Below are 19,223 nucleotides of genomic sequence, written 5' to 3'. Positions count from 1 at the left end.
AAAATTGCAGGTTGTATTTCCCCATGGAATGTGCAGACTTGCTACAAAGTGTATTTAGGTGCTTCACCTGTTCTTGGTAAGGTGGTATGGAACACAGTTATACGTCCTTTGTTTTTCACAGCATTTATGCTATTTAAAGAGCTCCTGCAGTTAAGGGCACTGAGGGATTTGAGTGTTTTGATTCCTGTTCCTTCTGTAGGAAGTGCCTTATTTTATTCCGGGGCACTGCATTTTGGAGGCACCAGTGAAAGACCCAGGAATGTCAGGAGAAAAGAGAGACTGCTGCTCAGTGTCTGCAGGAAATTGGAGAGGAAAATCAGCTAGAGGGCACCAATATTTCTTCTTAGGGCCCTTAAATTAGGCCATGTGGACTGGCAGCATATGGATGCATGAGAGAAACATGAGGGCTTTACGAAACAGTTGTGCTAAAAATAATTTTTGGTGTTATTTTTAATAATGTTATCACAGATGAAGAAAGTGAGGTAGAAGTTCATAGCCTGAGACAATTCCTTCTCCTGCTTTACAGCATAAACACTATAAATCCTTGAGTGTTTGTTTGGCTAGGTAATGCTTTCCAAAAGTATGTCAATAAAATAGGCATCAGAGCCATAAAATATTTTCCTATATTTAGAGTCTAAATGTGCAATAAAAAGTCAGTAAACTTTAGACTCCTAAGCACCAAAATTGCTTTCAAAAAGGGGGGTTGGATGTTAAAATCAAATATTAAAAAAAATAAATATTTTAATATTGCCAAAAATGCACAGTCAGTGTTTCATGCTCAGCAGTGTTAGTAGGCTCAGCTGCAGCCTCGTAAGTTTTGTTGCTGTCTGGGCATGAGAAGGATCCTGAAACTGTTGAAGGGGGCAGGAGTATTGTAGGATTATCAGTTGATTGGTTAATTTAGAGGATTATGTTTTTAATGCCAAAAAATCCAGCTGCACAGAATTGCAGAATAATTTAGGCTCAAAGGGATTTCTGGGGATCCTCTTTCTAGCCCCTGCTCAAAGCGGGTGCACGGTACGTGGTTTTGCATGTTGCAATCACTTACCTTTGCATGGTTTTGATTTGTGCAAGAAAATTAACTATTTGGGTATTTTTGTGTAGTACAGAGCCAAATACCAAAGAAGGATAAAAATTAAGGCAAAAGTTGGTCAAGATAGCATTTAAGCAGCACTGAAATATCCCGTACCATTTTGCATATATTGTTTTGGTTTTTTATGATAAAGAAACATTGCTCTAGGCTAGCATGAGGGGCTTAGTTTAAACATTTGTGAATGAATTTTAAATTGTTCTTTTCATTGCTGGCTAATATGCAGGAGGGATTGGTAAATATTGAGAGCAAAGGCTGTACAGCATTTTTTACCCAGTTCTGTTTAGACTTAATCGCTATAATGCAGTGTTAAAATTTACAAAACAGCTTGTAATTGCAGTAGCTTATTTAAACCAGCTATTTGTGGTTATGTCTGCTGAGGAAACTTAAACTTCAATGTTCCCCAGCCATCTAATAGCAGCAAATTGACTGCGGGTCTCTTGAAGGAATATCTAAATGTAGGCTGTTGAATAATCCCTTTGGGGGCCCTGTAACTATTTTTGTGCCTGGATATGCGTCATCAGTGGGTATTTTCTCTGGTGACTAGCTTACATCAGTAGGTCTCCTACCATACGCTCTATCAGTGAGTGACTTATGATTGATGGGAGTCACGGCTGCTGTTTAGCTTTTATCTGTGACCTCAAATAATGGACAACGGGAATTTCCAGGCTGTTAAATTCCTTGAATGACTGAAGACACGGCATGGCTCTGCTGATAACCGCAGGTAGTGCCCAGATCCTGGGTGTTCACCGGGGGCTGGGGCGGGAGGAAGGAGAGGGGGGTTCCTCGGCGCTGAACGCGGCGCCGCCGCCAGCGGCGCGTCCCCGCACGCCGGGAAGCAGGATCGCCGCGTCCCGCCCGTGATGCTCCCGCTCTCCCGGCTCCCCGGCCATCCCCGCCCGCCGGTGGCACCGGCCTTGCCATGTGTTCGCCTGGCCGATCTTAGGGGCAGCGTTCCCGTGCGTTTGAAACCAGGGAGACGCGCAGTTCGCAGCGCTGTGGAGGGAAACGCTGTGGAATTTTCAGCTGCAGTCTGGTTGGTTTTTAACCCTTTTTATTGCCATCGGCGGCGAGTGGATTTATTGGCATGCTTCACCCAGGTGCTGCCTGGGCTAAATCTGGAGATGCAGTAGGCTACGTGGTCTTAAGGTTAAGTTGCACCTGCCACAGTGACCCACTGAGCACACAGCCGTAGTTCATTTCCTGGTGTTCAGTACTTCATTTTAAGGAAATCGGGACTGCAGACACTGAGTTATCTTCTCTTTCTGTGTCCACTCTGCCTTTCTGTCTGACATGCGAAATGGGGCTGCAAGACAGCTACAAGATTTTCTGTGTTACCTGTGATGAATTTAGCAGCTTGAGTCAGCCCTACGGCGAGGCACTTTGTCATTTCTTCTTCTTTCCCTCCTGTTCCTCTTGTCTCTATCCCTTTGATAAAGCTATGATAGGAAACAAGAGATTGGCTGTCTGCAAACTTGTGCACAGAAATCTCTCAAGCCCTTCTCCTGGTAACCAGGGAGTAAAAATGACAGATATAGATGTTCCCAGTGTGATTGAGGATTAAAAAAAAATCCTTAATGCTGTTTATCGTGTGGCATTGTTTGGCTGAGGGAGGCTAGCAGCTGGATCCAAATTCCTTCTCACCACTTCTTCCTGTTGGCAGGTGGCCTTCCGCACAGGCTGGGCTTGCAAACTCTCACGCGGGTCTCGCTTGTTTGAGCGCCTGCTATTGTTTTCCATTCAGGTGACAGCAGAGCGGGTTTTGTGCAAGATTCTAAGACTTGAAAAGTTTCGGAGGGAAAACAGCAGCTTTGTTTGAACTCGCCTGTGTGCTCCCTCCTCCGCATGTACTAGCCCAGAGGTCGCAGTTAATGAATGGAACCAGGCTTCCTGCAGGAGGCGGTTAACCCCTGTCTGTGCCTTTGCTGGCACAGTGCGTACAGGTGTGCCCTGGGCCATACGGGCTGTGTGCACCTCTCTGCCCCTTTCAGACAGGTGCCTGGTCCAACCATGCACTGGGGCTGAAGTAAATTTCCTCATCTGCTCTGGCTGGTTGAGTGCTGGTCAAGAATTGCATTTGGCAGAAACAGTAGGAAGAGAAGCAGCAATTAAAAAGAAGCTTGGAAAATCAAGACGGGGAGAGGAGGGAATGGAAAGGTCTTCATTGAACTGTGATTTACAAGTATACTCTTATTTTATTTTTGGGTTTGTTTTTTTCAGTTGCTTCAGTAACATTTTGGGATTCATGACAAACTGGTTATATAATGCAAAATCTGTAGAAGGTTGAGCACAAAATGTTTTGATGAATCTTGAGTCATTTGCATTAAAAATCAGTGGATTTTCCTAGGGTGTGCTTTGCAAATGTAAAGCTCCCTAACTGGTTGATGCTACTATATGTGTCATTTACCTCAGCTCTCTAGGAATCAAAATGCCTGGCTCCACAGTAATATCTTTTGGCTAATATTGACCTCATTTGCCCCCATTTTTAGGGGTATCATGTTTTAGGATAGTGATAGCATTTTGGGGTAGCTTTCATTTACAGTATTTGTGCAAAAGCTCAGCAGTACCACCTTTCCAGAAAGACTCTCCAAACCTTCAGAACATTTCCAGAAAGGGTTGCCGTTTTCTAAGAAAAAGTGTTGGCAAGTTGCCTGCCGTTTCCTGATGCTTGGCACTGAGGCCAAGGCAGAGGGATGAATTCCAAACTGGCATGTGGCAGGCTGTGTAGGTACCTCCCTGTGTGCTGTGACAGAGATGTCGCACTGGGGACAAACTTAATTTAGGTGCTGAGCCTGCAGTGAAGTCACGCCCCATGGATGCCTGGGTCTGCATGCCTACACCCTGTTGCCTTCAGCAACTAAGAGCAGGCACCAAGTTCTGCTGGCACAGCTTGAATTGAGGAATGATGATCACAGTAACTAAAGCCTTGTTTTTCCAGAAGAACGCTCATTTATTCAGTGTCCGCCTTTAAAATCTTGAAACTTTCCCTGCACAGTGGCTAACCAGATATTCATCTGCTTAGTTAAAATAATTGGGTGTTGTGAGCAAGGGATACTGCACATTGACCGAAAGTCAGAGTATTCACTGCTGCATCTTGTAATATCTCCATCGGCAAAGTTCTCCCTCCCCCAGCAAAGTGTGTTGGTGTTTCAATGTGCAGCTAGTTCCCAGTGGGCACAGCACTGTAATTACCATAGCTGGGAGGCAAAAACGGAGACTGAATCTGACACAGGAATACTGGGGCTTCATTCTGAAATCTGTTTTATGATTAAATGCTATTCTTTTCTCTTCCACCTCTCCCACCTGTTAAATCTATGACTGCCCTGTACAGCTGATGTATGTTGGGTATTTGTTGAGGGTCATGAGTTGGTATTTAATAGTCTTGGATCATTTTTACACAAAGTACTCTCAGAGCTTAAATACTCTTGAGTGTAAAGAGGTGCTCTGGAATAGAAAGAAGAGAAAAAAATTAGAAAGCTCACCTTGCCATGGCCCACTGTTTTGACGGCACTATTTTGTTTGAAGAGTGACTGTACAGAGCAGGCAGTGCTGCTCATTTGTTAGTGAAATCTCAAACACAAGTAAATATACATTATTAGTGTGAGCTGGCTATAGGTTGTAAAAATACTCTGAAATATGAGGCAAAGTGTGATTTGACATTTTCAGCGGACATGGTGTATTTTGTTTGTTTTCATTCAAAATCATCTATTATAGTCATAAATACTTTATCTCTCAAGGTGATGTTTGTGTTTCCTTAAAGTCCAGTTGAAATGAGTGAAGCAATTCCCAGATGCTTGGAAACTGCAGTTTTGGTCAGTTTGTGTGAGCAATAGCTTATATAGTTTCATTGGTTTGTTTTGGGTTTTGCTCCTTTGGGTACCGTGGAAGAAATAAAGGTTAGCCATCACTTCATTTAGACATTAGTTTTCTGTAGGGAAAAATAAGGAGTTACTCATAAACATTGCTCATATTTGTAGTGATAGACTAACAAAAGTGAAGAGGAAGAAAAAATACAAGAAAAATACAGTATAAAGAAAAGTTGGAACAGTGGAAAAAGTTGTTTCATTTTTGTGAATATAATTTTTTAAATCCACTTGGTCTAGTGAATGAAAGTCTTCCATCTTTTTGATGTTAGTGTATACAGTAATGTGAGTGAATGGAGTGAGATACACTTCAGCTCTTCCTGTGTGTTCTGTGCCTGATAACCTTGGTCCTGAGACCTCTAGTCATCAGCTCAATCCTCCTTGCAAGTGGCTAGTGTCTTTAATAGATTGTTGGAGATCCAGGACTAGGTTGTCAGAAATTTCATAGATTTATAAATGTTACCCTGGCACCAAACAGTTAATTTAAATTAAATCCATGAAATCCACCTGTTTGTTGGCACGTGGGCAGAAGAGAGAAGGAATATACTGCAGGTGAAGGCTGTGTACTGTGGCAGACAGGAAGGTGCCTCCTTTATGTCAGTAGTTTGGCACCAACTCCTGTAAACTGTGGCAAATTCTTTTCTTGTTCTCGTTCCCTGTATCTACACGGAGCAGTAGTTCTTCTAGCAATTTTTGCTCTTGGAAGTATTTCTCTTTAGTGTCACAAAGTGAGCATTTTTCCTGCAGGACCTCAAACAGCTCAACAAGTGGTGAGCTTCCAGAGACTCAGCCCAGTGTCCCTGTCCATCTGCTTGCAGCCACCAGCACTCCCTATCAGCCACTGTTCTCAGATGAAAAGCCAGACGTGCATCCTGAGGCAGGAGTGGCTAATGGACAGGGTTATCCTGGATAAAGGGATCCTGGACTCCAAGGAGACAGTGAGGGAAGAAGCTTCTTTCTAATCCAAGTTACATTTTTTCTGAGTCACATGCTGGCCTTTTGCACATCCTGGCTTGGAAACTTGCTGTAAAGGAGGCAAGAAAGAGATACCTCATACTGACATCCCCAGGAGCCTTGATAATGTCAGGACACCTGATGGTACAGCGGCACTTCAAAAATGGCACTGTCATGAAGGATTTACATGATACTGCAATAGCTAATAACACAAGGGCAGTACAAGGTACTTATTCAAAATTGCTGAGGAGTTTGCCAAGTGTCTGTAGTTTCATGACATGACTTTGGCCCTCTGCCGACAGGCCTTTAGCATTGAGGAGTTTTCCAAAAACTCAACCAGTCTTTCTCTAGTATAATTACCAGTTGCTGCCCTGCTAGTTAAAATTAATAACAACTAAGTTAAAAAATTAAGTTCCTTACCAGTTATTCATTTTGTTTTCACAAACTTATTCCAGCATCCTCAAGGATGGACTCTCTTTTCTTCTTGCACACTTATTTATCCTTTTGGGTTGTGAAGTGAACGAATGTTTGGGGATTGCTCTGGGTGCTGCTTGGGACCATCTTTGTTCAGGGACAGAGGACATACAAAGTCAGTCCATGAGGTCATGACATCTTCTGTCCCTTGCTTGGGAGGTAGGACAACAATCTGCAGTGTGCAACTCCTTTCTCTCCTTCAAGGAATTCTGTTTCTTTAGACATAGGCCAGCCAGACATCCTAATCTGGAAGTTTGCAATTTGGGAATAAAAAGGGGTTATTACAACTAAGAAACAGAAAACTTATTAAACCCCCTTTCACTAACATGAAGGGAAAAGTGATAGTAACCAAATTTTCTCAGTCTAACCAAATCATGGAGCATCACATTGACTAAAGAAAATAGGAGCCTTTTGAGGCTACTTTGCTGTTAGCTCTCCATTCTCCATAAAGCTCAGAGCATGCACTGATGAAATACAGCCTGTCTTTAGAAGCAGGGTAGTGATTTTCCACCCTCTTGACTCTTGACCAGGAGCTCAGTCTCATGCAAGCAGGAGCTTGCTGCTGGTTACAGAGGGAGCAAGGCTGAATATCAGAAGGTCAGATGCTCTTTTTAGTTTAGCATTTTATACCTTGATTTCTATTAAATTAGATATCAGAGTGGTATCAGAGACAAGATCACCTGGAAGGGAATGTCTCAAAGAGGTATGAAGTAGTAAAATGATGCAAATGAGCAAAAGGAGCATTATTTTAACTACTAGGAAAAAAAAATTATGGTGGAAGTCTATTCTCTTGATGGAAACTAGAGGACCTGATTAGTTGGAGCAACTAAAAAGTGAACTGGACAAAATGCTGAAAAATATACTACATAGATTTTTCTTACTTAGATACAATATGATCTAATAGACTTATGTAATTTCCTTTTTGATCTAATTTCTGGGATTCTAAGATCACCTTTTAAAAAAGGTCATTTTCTTGCCTGTCTCACTGCAAACCATCTTTGTGAAATTTTTCATCAGTTTTACCACAGTAAATTACCACTGAAATTTGCAGTAATCCAGCATGATGGTATTTTGAAGACTCCAAACATTTCTCATGGCCATATCTTGCCATTGCCCCATTGTAAAATTCTCAGAATATTTGATGGGAGTTTTGCATTAAATTGCAAGGTATTTTTATCCAGCTGCTCTTTAGAGGCCCAAGTCATATCCATGTCCTATTCCCAGGGTAGCCTTCTTCCAGTTCCTTAAAGATACAATTTGGCTTTACAGGAAATAATAGTCATGCCTGCCACACTGTAACTAAAATATTCAGACACATGAATCTTTTTCTTGACTTCCTATAAAAATGTCATTTGTAGCTGTATTTTGTTTGTTCTGGTTTGACTATAGTATAAACAAGAGTTTATTAAAACATTAGCTCTAAGTTACAGTTCTTTTTTGAGACTGCCAGGTCTTACAAAAAATATTACTGAAACTGCAGGGCAAAACCACATATTAACAGAAAAATGAATAATGAGTCTGTTTTCATATGGATTTTTTAAAAAGTACAGCTTGTAGTTGAACTAAATGTACTATTTCCTCCACTTCAGTCAGGAAGCTCTCATAGGCTTTTAACAGTGCCGCCAAAAAATTAATGCTTCAGCTGTTTAACAGATATCAAAAGCCAGTTTGACAATTGTAATCTCTTCCAGGAATTCCCTTTCCCATTTTCCCTCCCTATGAAAACAGATAACAAGATGCTTATATAGTAGAAATGGAAAGTCAGAGCTATTTTATGAAGCACTGTGCATTTCTTCCAGCCTTAGGAGATGAGGCATGACATCTCCACGCCAGGGTAGGAAATGCAGGCACTCCGTTGTGTAAGTAGCATTTGCTTCAAGGATTAGCTGCTTGCCAAGATAGCACAGATTTAAATGTTTCCTAAGCCATTTCTGAGTTTTTACATAACATGGCAGTGACGGGAGAGCTGTGGAGATGGCTGGGTGGGGACTCGAAGCAGCGACCAAGGAAAGACAAAACCAAAGGAAGCAGAGAAATATGCTGCATGTGCCAGCATCAGCTGACACGGCAGAACTGAAGGCAAGGGAAAGCAGCACCAGCCAGGCTTCTCTTGGATTTCTATCCTCACTTTTAACATGCAACAAGATGAGACAAACTGAAAGGAGATGCCACTTGAACTTTTGTTCTGAAGCATCTCAAAAAGGCACTGAAACATAGACTCAAAGGTCAGAAGTGTTCCGTTTTCTGGAACAAATTCCCAGGACAGCTGTTAATACTACTCTGTCTTTTAAGGCTAATCTTTAATAGTATTCAGCGATACGTATTAAGAAATATATAGTATTACTGTGGCTGTGGTGAGGAACATTTTGTTCTTCTCTAATGACAGAAAGGAGATTCTGTGTTAGAAGAGTGAAATAATTAAAGAGGTTGCCAATAAAAAAGCCACTGTGTTTGCAGAGGGTGCCCTTGTGTTCAGCAAATGCCAATTAGAGAACTGTCACTTTATGTGTACCATGGGTTATTACTGCACAAACAGTTGTACAATTATGCACTGGGTCAGAAGGGCAAGTTACCTTCACCTCACAGCCATTATTTTAAAGCAAACACAAATACCAGGCACACAAACATCAGGCGCTGTGGCAGTAAAGTAATGACTCTGAAAATGCAGGTTAAAGAAAAAAGAGTCCATGTAACAAGCCTTGGCATTGTGGAAGGTAATTTTTACTGTGTCTGCATTATGTAGATTAGAAACACCATCTTTATATAATGAAGCACACACTTCTTCCACCACTTGAAATACAGTTTATATGCTGTTATGTTGTTCTGATGTTTGGAAATATAAAGAGACTATACAGAATATACATTTTTCAGTTACCTTCTTTGATACTGAAATGTTTGTAGTCCACATGCCCTTGTAAATGAGTTTGAGCACTTCTGTTGTGCTACCAATGGTCTGATGTCACCATCATCTGATGCACTCTGCTCTCAGCTCTTGTGTGGCTGTGACTGACTTTAGTAAATGGAATAAAGGACAGTTCTGCAAGTGACCTTGTGCAAGACATGTCCTTGGGTGTTTATTACTTGCACTTCTTTGTAGGTGTTCTACTTGGGATTTTATTTTGCATATTTTGCCTGAAGCTTCATTGGGTTCAAATCTAAATAGGCAGAATGAGCCGGGGATGCTGTGGCCATCCTGGGCACACACAGCATAGTCGTGCTGTATGTGGATTCATAAGTGTGGATCTAAGGCTATCAAGTTTGCCTTCTTTTCTAATGTGGTTGCCATCTGTGCTTGTTCTGGCTTGTCTCTGGGTTGTAAGAAAGAACACAGTTCAGCAGGGATTGTGTTACCATCGGTGGCCTGAACCTTTGTGCTCGCTTGACCTCATAGCTCTAGGAAGCTCAGCTGGCAAACATAGCACAGACCTTTGTGGCAACACCCTCTGGGAGCGTGGGCAGCCACTAAGGTTACCCTGCTTCCATATATGCCGAGGTATTTTCATTGACATGCTCTTTTCACGGGTTTGAAATCACTGTGGCTTTAAAGCACCAGCTTTCCCTGAAGCGAGAGCACCGTGCTCACCCGAGGACCTGCTTGAACCCAGCATCTGCTGGGGCAGGACGGGGTGGCAGAAGTTAAATGGAGAGCGTTAGTTTGAAAAATGTTATGAGGTCACCATCCTTTAAAATTGGTTTACACAGATGGCTGTCTGGTTTGTTGCTTTGTCCTTGCTTAATAGTAACTGTTTATGGAAAAACGAATTGCTTTGCAGAAGGAGGTCCAAAAGCTCATGCTGTTGTTTCCCTCACTGGAGATCTTCATGTTTTTATGGGCATACAAAGATTTGGCCTGAAATGAAGATTAATTAGGAAGCGTAGTGAATAATTAACTGTTTGACTTATTGCTAAGCTCTACAGTCACTGGGTTAGAAATGATTTCCCCAACTGCAGGAGATAAGAGAAGGTTATTCCCGGTTTCACAATGTCCATATTGTTAGGGCTTTGTGCTGTGTGTATTCTGACATCAGCTGATACCTACGCAAGCTGGGTCCAGCTTCTCATCCAAACCACTTCCTGGGGTTTTCTCGGGTAATGGCAGTGATTCAGAAGACACCACAGTACCTCAGAAAGCCATTTTTTACACATTGCACCCAGACTGTGTGACCATGAAGAAATGAAGTTCTTAGGAAAGAGTTTTGTTCTTAAAAATACCCCCTTTTTTTGTTTGTTCTGCATTCAGATTTAGATGTACATTGCTTGGCTTATCCTACTGACCTGTTCACAGACTCACTTTCTGTTTTGTGGAAGATGTAGGAATATGATGTACACATATGCATGAGGCAGGAGCCTGAGGCTAGTCTTCAGGCAGAGATGCTGATTTTGCATCCAAAATTGTTCCTACCTGAAAAATACTTATTAAAAAACCCAACAAAGTAATAGACAGGATTATTAAAAAAAAAAAAAAAATCAAATCTAAATAATGGTGCTCTGCACTTTTGCAGGACTGTCTACTTAAGAAGCTGAGAGTGAGTTAGGAACATTGATGAAGCCTCTATTCTGTGAGGTGGGTATGTGTTTTTTATTATGATTTTGAAAAAGTATAAAAAATTCAAACCATTTGCTGGAGTCCAGCCACAGAACTATTTAAGAGCTGGTAATAGAGTCCAGAAATTTTCTGCTATGGCACATGTTCCAATCAACAATTACAAATAAGGTCTTTTGCCCTTCTCTGAAGGAAGTGATGAATTTTTTCATTCTGTTAGTGTTTCAAGTGGCTCTTTTGATTTTTGATTTCTGACTAATGGAATAAGTGACTCTCACAGATACTTTCTCTCCTCTGCTCTTGCGGTGGCCTTAGATCAAAGTTTGGGGAGATAACACTCTGTAATAGGGGAGCCAGTGGATATCAAACGTGTCCACTGGATCCAGGCCAAACATAATCAGGGGCTCAGAAATGTTCTGTGTGTTTCATTACTTTTTCATATTTTAGCATTCTGTCATGGTCAGATGAACCAGCAGTCTTTTAATAAATCCCCTTCTGTATTCAGACTTGCAGCTCAGGTTTGCAGGCCCATGGGGGCTGGATTATTTGAATAAGTCTGAGAAGTGAAACTGAACATTTGTAGGTGCAGCAAGCAATTACAGGCAGCCAATCTAGTGAATCTTGTAATTTTGATAACCTTTGTTATCACAAGATGCTGCATGCAAAACCATCAGCTCTCCTTGCCCTCTGTGTGAGCAGCTCAGATGTGGACACTCAATGCTTCCTTGTGCCAAAGCTGGCTGCCCACCCCTGCTTGAGCATCCCCATTCCTGGGGAGCAGGGACATGGAGAATCTCTCTCTTGGGTTCTTGGTTATTTGCACCACTTTCCCTTTTGGCATCATGAGGTAAACCCTGTTGAGTGGGATTCTGCCTCCTTTCATGCAGATTCATGCCATTGGGATCCTGGATTTGTGGCAAGAAATAAGTCAGGATTGGAATTTTCTTTAAACTGCTGTACGTTTTTAAAAACTGATTTTGGAATAAATTGCTCTGACAATAAGTACCAAAATATGTATTGATAAAATATGAATTTATGCATGCCAGCATTTATCTCTTTTGTATCTATTCACAAATACATACCAAAAATTGACTGTAGCTCCATATGGCTCCCAATCTCTTCCCTCCCCCAGCTGTCAGCTTCTCCTCACCTGGATGACTAAATGGGAGCAGAGTGCTGGGCCATGAACTGAAGGTGGGTGTAGCAGAAAAGCTGTACTGAATGTGTTTTCTCTGGGACATCACTGTGGTTCCTCAAGTGCCTCTCAGTTTGGATGGAAAATGCATTAAAAAGGTGATGCAGTTTGGTGCCAATCTTAGTTTCACACTCTGAAAAAGGAATGAAAATACTCAGAGGGTGAGTTACTTCTGTGCTGATTTCCTTTTTGGGCAGCAGTGGTTGTGTAAAAGCTATTATTGTTTTAGAAAATTTTCAGTATGGCTATCAATTAAAATAATTCATTTTTTAATCTGAAATTTTCACTTGACTGAAGTAGAGATGTCAGGCCTGCTTGTAATCGGTTCAGCAGGGCTACAGGGAAGTTGAGATACCTCCAAGACCTTCCATTTTCTGAGCATAAGCACCATTTACTTTGCTCAGTTCTGAAGTGTTCAAATTCAAAACCTTTGGTAAGATTTTTAATACATCGTTTGATTGAAATTATGCAAATCCATTGCAGTAGTGTAAAATTATGTAAGATCTTTGGGAGGGAAAGCACCCATTTCTTCTGCCCTGACGTGTCTGGAGGTGAAAGGCTCAGGTTTCCTGTGCCGCTGCAGGATGGGTGGTGGGATGGCACAACTCACTGCCCACGTGCCACTGCTCACATCGGTGTTTTGGTGCCAACCAACTCCTCAAAGCCTCCAAAATGGGAAAGTTATGATCCAGGACTAAGTGTTGTTGCCATTAAACAATGATCCCAAAGTTACCTCGGCTTCTGGTGCTGGGTGGGCAGGAACACAAGTGGGCTTCTTCTGTTGTTGATGTTTTTCGTAAGGGAGCTGAAATGATCACAGCTGATTTGGAGTTTTTTTTCCAAGATTGCTTTTTGCCGCTTCCTTTAGAAACCAAACAAGAGCCCACGGCTTTCTGTCCTGTTGGAACATTGAGTTTTGTTGTCAAATTCAGAGCAGTTAGATGAAATTTTAAAGATATCTAGAGGAATAAAAATACAAAGAAACAGCTAAGGAGGAGCAGAAGACAAAAGTGGTTGAAAGAAAATTTAGATGGCAGAAGGTTCTGAAATACTTTACCTCTCTTCTAATGGGGACAAAACCTTGACAACTCTTAAGCAGTAAGATATCTTACTTCAGAACATTTAAAATGTTGCTACAGTTTTATTTTGCATATTTTTTATGTCATGACGGTATTCCAACTCATCAACTAGCAAAATACTGTCAAACTTTAGTATTGAAGTATCTTGTTATATCACAAGGCCTATTATTTTCATTTCTCTTCATTTACACCAGGGACAAAATTTTTATATTTTATTGAACTTTTAATTTCTATCAAATCAGTATGTTTTTCTTTCAGGAAACCCCAGTAGGAAAAGTTTGAATGAGTTACAGTTTTAAATTTTTTTCAATTCCTATTGTTCAGTTTCTGTTTTAAAAATAAGTAAAACGTGCCCTCTTTTATTGTCTATAAGCCTCACAATCCCTAGAATTACGTATTTTTGAAAGCATAGGATTTCAGCACAGATAGGACTGACTTTCCATTTCTGTGAGAATGTTTACAGTTGAATGGTCTCAGGAATAAAACTGAAGCTTTTTTACGTGTATGTTTTATGAATGTAAAACTTGCACACACTCTGAGCTGTGAACCAAAACGCTTCAGTTTGAGCCAGCAGAGAGGAAGGAATTTGTCTGCTACACAGCAAAAGGAAGTATTTGCTGTGTTATTGAAGCACATGGCCTTTTGCCATCTTTGATAAAGTATTTAGGGTTGTGCACCCAAAGTCTGCTGCCCTCTTGACCCATCATTCATCACTGGCTGCAGATGAGGTAGATGAGATGCAGCTCCGTAGGAGAGCCATTGTTTCAGCCCTGCACAGTTCCTCAGAGAGCGGAAGCTGCAGACAAAGCGGCTCCCTGTGATTCACCACGCTGCTCAGCCTCCTGGTGGTTTTTCTTTTACCTGTACCTTTTCTGGTACTTCTCCTGCTCTGTGCTGGCCAAGGTGGACAGGCAGCCACGATGAAGCTGTGGGATTGATCCGCTTTCCACTCAGCTTCTACTGGGCGCAAATGAGATGAGCGTCTGGGATTTTTTTTTCTGTATTGAAAAGGAGAAGCAGATACAATTATCACAGCATTTGCCTTGGCAATGCATTCAAATTTATTCCCCTTTTAACTATTCAACACTGTTGATAGATGATGCTTAAAACGTGGAATTGCCCATAATTTTTCTAGCACACTGTGAATTGCCCAGTCTTTTTTTTTTCCTCTCTGTAAGCATTTCTGGTTACAGAGATGCCAGCATTCCCAGTAAGTATGCTAAGAATGTAGAGTTATACTTTGTACTGCTAAATTAACAGACAGGAATAGTCACACCAAACCAGATTCAGCTCCCAGATGGGAAAGCGTCTCCTCTAGACCAAATTTTAATGACTTTTTTACATGAAAAATTTTCACCAGTGTAGCAGACTGCATGATTTAAAACAAATGCTATCATCTCTCTCTGTTGGTGATAGGTAACTTGTAGAAAATATAGCTTTCTTTGTGACAACCAACCAGGGCTTGGGAATGTCTGGACATTTAGGTAGGCTAACTAAGTAGGTTAACTGATCTTTTATTATCTTAAACTATTCAAATTTTAAAAGTTAATTTTTAGTTTAGCAATTTTTTTAAAGCACTAGTTTGAAGGATGTGATTCTTACTTGATTTGTTATATATGCAATCCTCTTAGCTTTTAATTCCTGTAAGTGACAGGAGAATGAGCCCTAGATGGCATAACAACAATATCAGAAGAGTTAACTTGGATTGTTGTAGGATGTGGTGTGAAATATTCTCTGAAATATTCTTAGACATTTCTGCCTCCTGACTAGGAAGGGTCCGTTCATGAGAGGATGGAATCCATGCTCTTTGGCAGTTTGCCTGTGTCAGCTGGAATATTGTAAGAGATTTTGGCCCCCTGCAAATTTTAACAATGACTGTGTTATGATGAAGTGATGCAGAAGTTTTATGATTTGTTTAAAAGAAGAGAAAGGGTCTTCCACTTCTTGTGCATGCTTGACCTAAGAGTCACTGCAGTACACAGCCAGACTTGTCCTTGGAACTCCTTTATGTTTCTGCCATGAAGTCAAGTGGGATGCGCAAATGCTGGAAGGAAAAGTTAGAAGCTGTGTACGTGGGCATTTGGACAGAAATATACAGTTTTCTGTGCTAGTACCAGACACTTTAAATATCCTACCTCCCAGTCACTGCAGCTGCTCAGCCACTGAGGAGATACTTTAGATGTCATTACTTTGTGCTGTTCTCCAGTTCATGGTATTTCTAATTTTGAGTGCACTGTATTACCCTATTTCTGTTTATAAATCTTTTAAGTGTGCACATTAAAAAAGTAATTAAATTGTCATTATAATTTATAGTATGCCTGAAGTCAATCACCTAATTAAATGGAAAAAGCAGAGAGGTAGTAGGTTCATAAGCATTTATTAAGTACTACAGTATTAATTATGCAGGACTTTTGAACCAAGCAAAAGAGGAAGGAATGGAAACACCAATCTAAAAAGGCTTTCCATTGCTGGCCTTCTCAATTTAATAATGTGAGATACCCCCCAACCCCCAGCTGGCAGGACAACACTAATGCTTTCTTTTTGTTAATTTTTAATGAAATTATGATGGGTTTTTTTTATGACAACCACTTGCAGCGTTTTCCTGTAATATTTTTGAAAGCATAATTTGTCCCCATGCAAGGGCCTATAAATACATGAGTAGAATTGAAGATACATTTAGAGTTATGGTTTGGGGTGGATTGTGCAGGAGCAGACTCTTGGTCGTCACTCCTCAGCATCTCAGGCAGGGAGTGGAGCCTGTGCTGGTCCCAGTGGCTTGGGGGGCACTGGAAGAAGGAGCTGAGCCCAAAAGGGCAGGCAGGCTGTGAGTGCCGCTAGGAGAGGGCAGGGATATGTAGGGAGGGGATATGTAGGGACAGCGTGGTCGTGACAAGGTTTGCACTTTCTTTGCAGCTGTTCTCTCACCTCCAGCTGCAAATCTATGTCACTTGTCTGACAGTGGAGAGGATGGAATGCTGGCTCACCCTGCAGGGCTGGGGTCAGGAGGAGGCTCTGTAAGGTGGCAGACTGTGGGCTAAGCCCTAGAAATGGAAGTGCATTTTATCAGTGAGCTTGTGAAACAGGGCTGTCTCACTATGGCTGGCTTGTACTTTGCTGCATTAGGTGAACTGCCTGGAGCAGGCAGATGAACTAGATGCAGCAGAAGCCCTAAAGTCAGGATTTCTTCTCTTTTGCTAGGTTGTTAACAATTTTAAAACTCTGGTAACACACATACACCGAAATAAACTTGCCTGCATTCCGAGTTGTTCCCAAGATTTTAATTTCATCCTCAGTGACCTTTACACCTGAACATCAGTCATTGAAACCTCTTTTAGATAGCAGGGGGGTATAATCCATCAGCCCTGAGCCCTGGCTGCACTGAGGCAGACTGCAGGCTTTAGGGCAGAGAGAGGCTGAGCAGGCAGAGGCAGCTGCTGTGAGCACTGCAGCGGTCCATGACCTCCTGCTGATCCATCGGCCTGCACTGAACACAGCCCAGCTGGTTCTTGGGAATACCAGTGCAGGCAAACATCAGGAACAAACCAGGGCAAGCCCCAGTAAGGGGTCTGACAGAATCCAGAGTATGCTTTGCAACTTAATTGGATATTGATGGTAAGGGATACAGTGGAATCCTTGAAAAGGAACACCTATGCTTTTTTACTGCAAGAACTTGTAGCAACAAAAGGTGGTTCACTAGAGATGGGGCCTTTAAAAGATCTTTAAATCACAGGTCTTTAAAAGAAAAGATGACCAAAACCCCCCTCTACTGTACAAATGGACAGGTAGAGACTTACCTACTTGGTCTGTCATTATCAAATTGATTTAACACATTTGGAACCCAAGTGCACAGTATCAGTTTATCTTGCAGTATATTAAATAGGAAGTCGTTGGCCAAACCTAATCACAACATAAGGGCAGCATCTGAAAGTTGGACCACACTTACCTGAAAACTGAAGAACCAGGTCAATAGCTCTTTTTCTGAAAGAAATTTGAGATTATGTGATTGGAATATAAATCCCCACTGAAGACCATTTTTTTTCACAGTCTTTAATAGGCTGAACTGAACTGACAGCAAAAATGACCAAAAAAAGGGCCAGACTGAATTATCAGAAGATATACTTTGTATAGGTATTATATATTTTATACAAAAAACATTGAGTCTGTTTGGCCATAAGCACTGCAGGATTGTGAACCATCTTCTTCAGTACAAGGATGAAGAGGATTGTACACTGAGGCCAGGTCCAGCAGCTGAGGTTGCAGCATCCCTTCTCCTTGTCCTGCACACCCCCTGAGTTACAGGCGTGCATGTCTTGCCAGAGGGGACCTGTGGTTACTGCTCTTAACCTGTTTATTACTGAAATTAATGTTTCAAACAGATATAATTGGGATTCCCTTTTCAACAGGCAGTGTTTTACCTTATATGGAGAAAATTAAATTATTGACACCTCTTCATCTCAGAACTCATAATAACCCTATAATGAGCACAGTCATTATGCTTCAGGTTAGCACTGCAGCAGTGTTACATAAGGAATGTAACTTGACAGTTTTCTGGGGGAAATAATTATATATATGATATATATCACACACACACACACATATATATATATATATATCAAAGATAGTGGCCTAACCAAGGTCTCAGATGACATAATACAAGTTGGGTTATATAATTCATTTTATGGCCAATAAGCCTGTCTTCTGAGCTGCATGTTAGAAAACATAATGCTTGTCTGTTTGTATCAGAGTTTATATCTCTCTCTTTAATATAGAAATTGCTCGTGCCATGCTATTGTAACCTGTTTTCAGCTTCTCATGCTGGCACTAGGCAAAGGCAGTCCCAGCACTGGTGTCCTCTCTTTGTTGAAACAGTGAAAAACTAGGAAACCCAAACCTTCCACATGTTGATTCTGAAAACAAGCTGGATGAGTCTTATATTGCAGCCCTTTGAAGTAACAGTGGAGCAGAGCCATTCAGATGCACTCTGCCAATTTCCTCTAAACAGAGGAAAATATGTCCCCTCTTCATGTGTCTTCAGCACTTCAGGCATGTATTTTCATTGGGAAAATGGACTTGTTTTATGCTACAGGCAGATAATTGATTTAAAGTCCCAGATATATGATAAAATGATATGCAAAATGAATTTAAATCCACAGTTGTGGAAATTGCATTTTCTCAGGTATCAAAAGCAGCACAGGTGTTCTATCACAGATGGAGAGCTTGACCACCCCAGTCTGTGTTTTTGGGATGCTCAGACATCACTCAGAGGGATCTGTGCTGGGCACTGGCAGAGATGGGACAGTGGATGTCTGGTGGCATGTGCCTTGCACACACAGTGTGTGACTCCAGGCAGCTCAGCCAAAGACCCTCTGTGAGCACGAGGAGGTCACCAGCTTCTCCTGTGCTCCTGGACCTCCTCTGTGTTGGGAGCACAGGTGTGTCACATGTAAGAGGTGAGGGGTGTTACTTAAAAATCAAAGTATATGGGCCACGATTGCAGACCAGGAATAGCAGAAGTAGCTTTTAAGTTCCTGCTGCTGGAATTTAGTATGGCCTCAGCAGCCTCCAGATGTTCTGTGCAAATGTTTAGGTAATCTTGGTGCTGATGTGGCTTCATTCTGAGCAATCCCTAATGGGGGTGGCATAAGTTTATGGTGGGAGGTAACACTCTTGGTTGGTGTTTGGGTGGAAGTTCTCTGGAATTACAGGGCACATGCTGAAGAAGAGCAGTATTAAATTCCAGCTATTTAATTAATATCGGTATTGATCTTGTATGTGGGATTTTCTTGAGGTATCTCTTGGGAGAACAATATTAAATTTGAAAGAACAAATGCCACTAGAAAGCAGGGAGTTGTGCAATGACATATTTTTAACTTCAAGCCTCATAAATTAAATTCCTAGGTAGACTTGGTGCAAATATTTAAAATCCTCTTCAGTCCACAAAATCAAAGAGCCAAAGGGCAACTTGAGTTCACAGGACTCTTCAGGAAGATGGAAAACCCAAAGTCAAGCTGAAAGTGTGCTTGAG

The 19,223-nt window shown here is 41.5% G+C and overlaps 1 protein-coding gene across 9 annotated transcripts in view; it reads left to right on the top strand.

Annotated features, from left to right (window-relative positions):
* Positions 1-19,223, top strand: part of HIVEP2 (HIVEP zinc finger 2) — a 136,160-nt gene that overhangs the window by 50,254 nt on the left and 66,683 nt on the right. For 3 of the 9 annotated variants that reach the window (XM_059467968.1, XM_059467974.1, XM_059467973.1), the window contains one exon: positions 10,884-10,945. The exons of 2 other annotated variants lie outside the window; for them this stretch is intronic. The gene's annotated coding sequence lies outside the window, so the exon portion shown is untranslated. Of the gene's footprint in view, positions 1-10,883; positions 10,950-12,056; positions 12,119-19,223 lie in introns of all 9 variants that reach the window. 4 more of the 9 variants (XM_059467976.1, XM_059467971.1, XM_059467969.1 and 1 more) reach the window with 3 other exon arrangements.

Source organism: Ammospiza nelsoni, chromosome 3, assembly GCF_027579445.1.
Source record: "Ammospiza nelsoni isolate bAmmNel1 chromosome 3, bAmmNel1.pri, whole genome shotgun sequence".
Taxonomy (NCBI): Eukaryota; Metazoa; Chordata; class Aves; order Passeriformes; family Passerellidae; genus Ammospiza; species Ammospiza nelsoni.
This window is presented reverse-complemented; position numbering and strand designations above follow the sequence as displayed.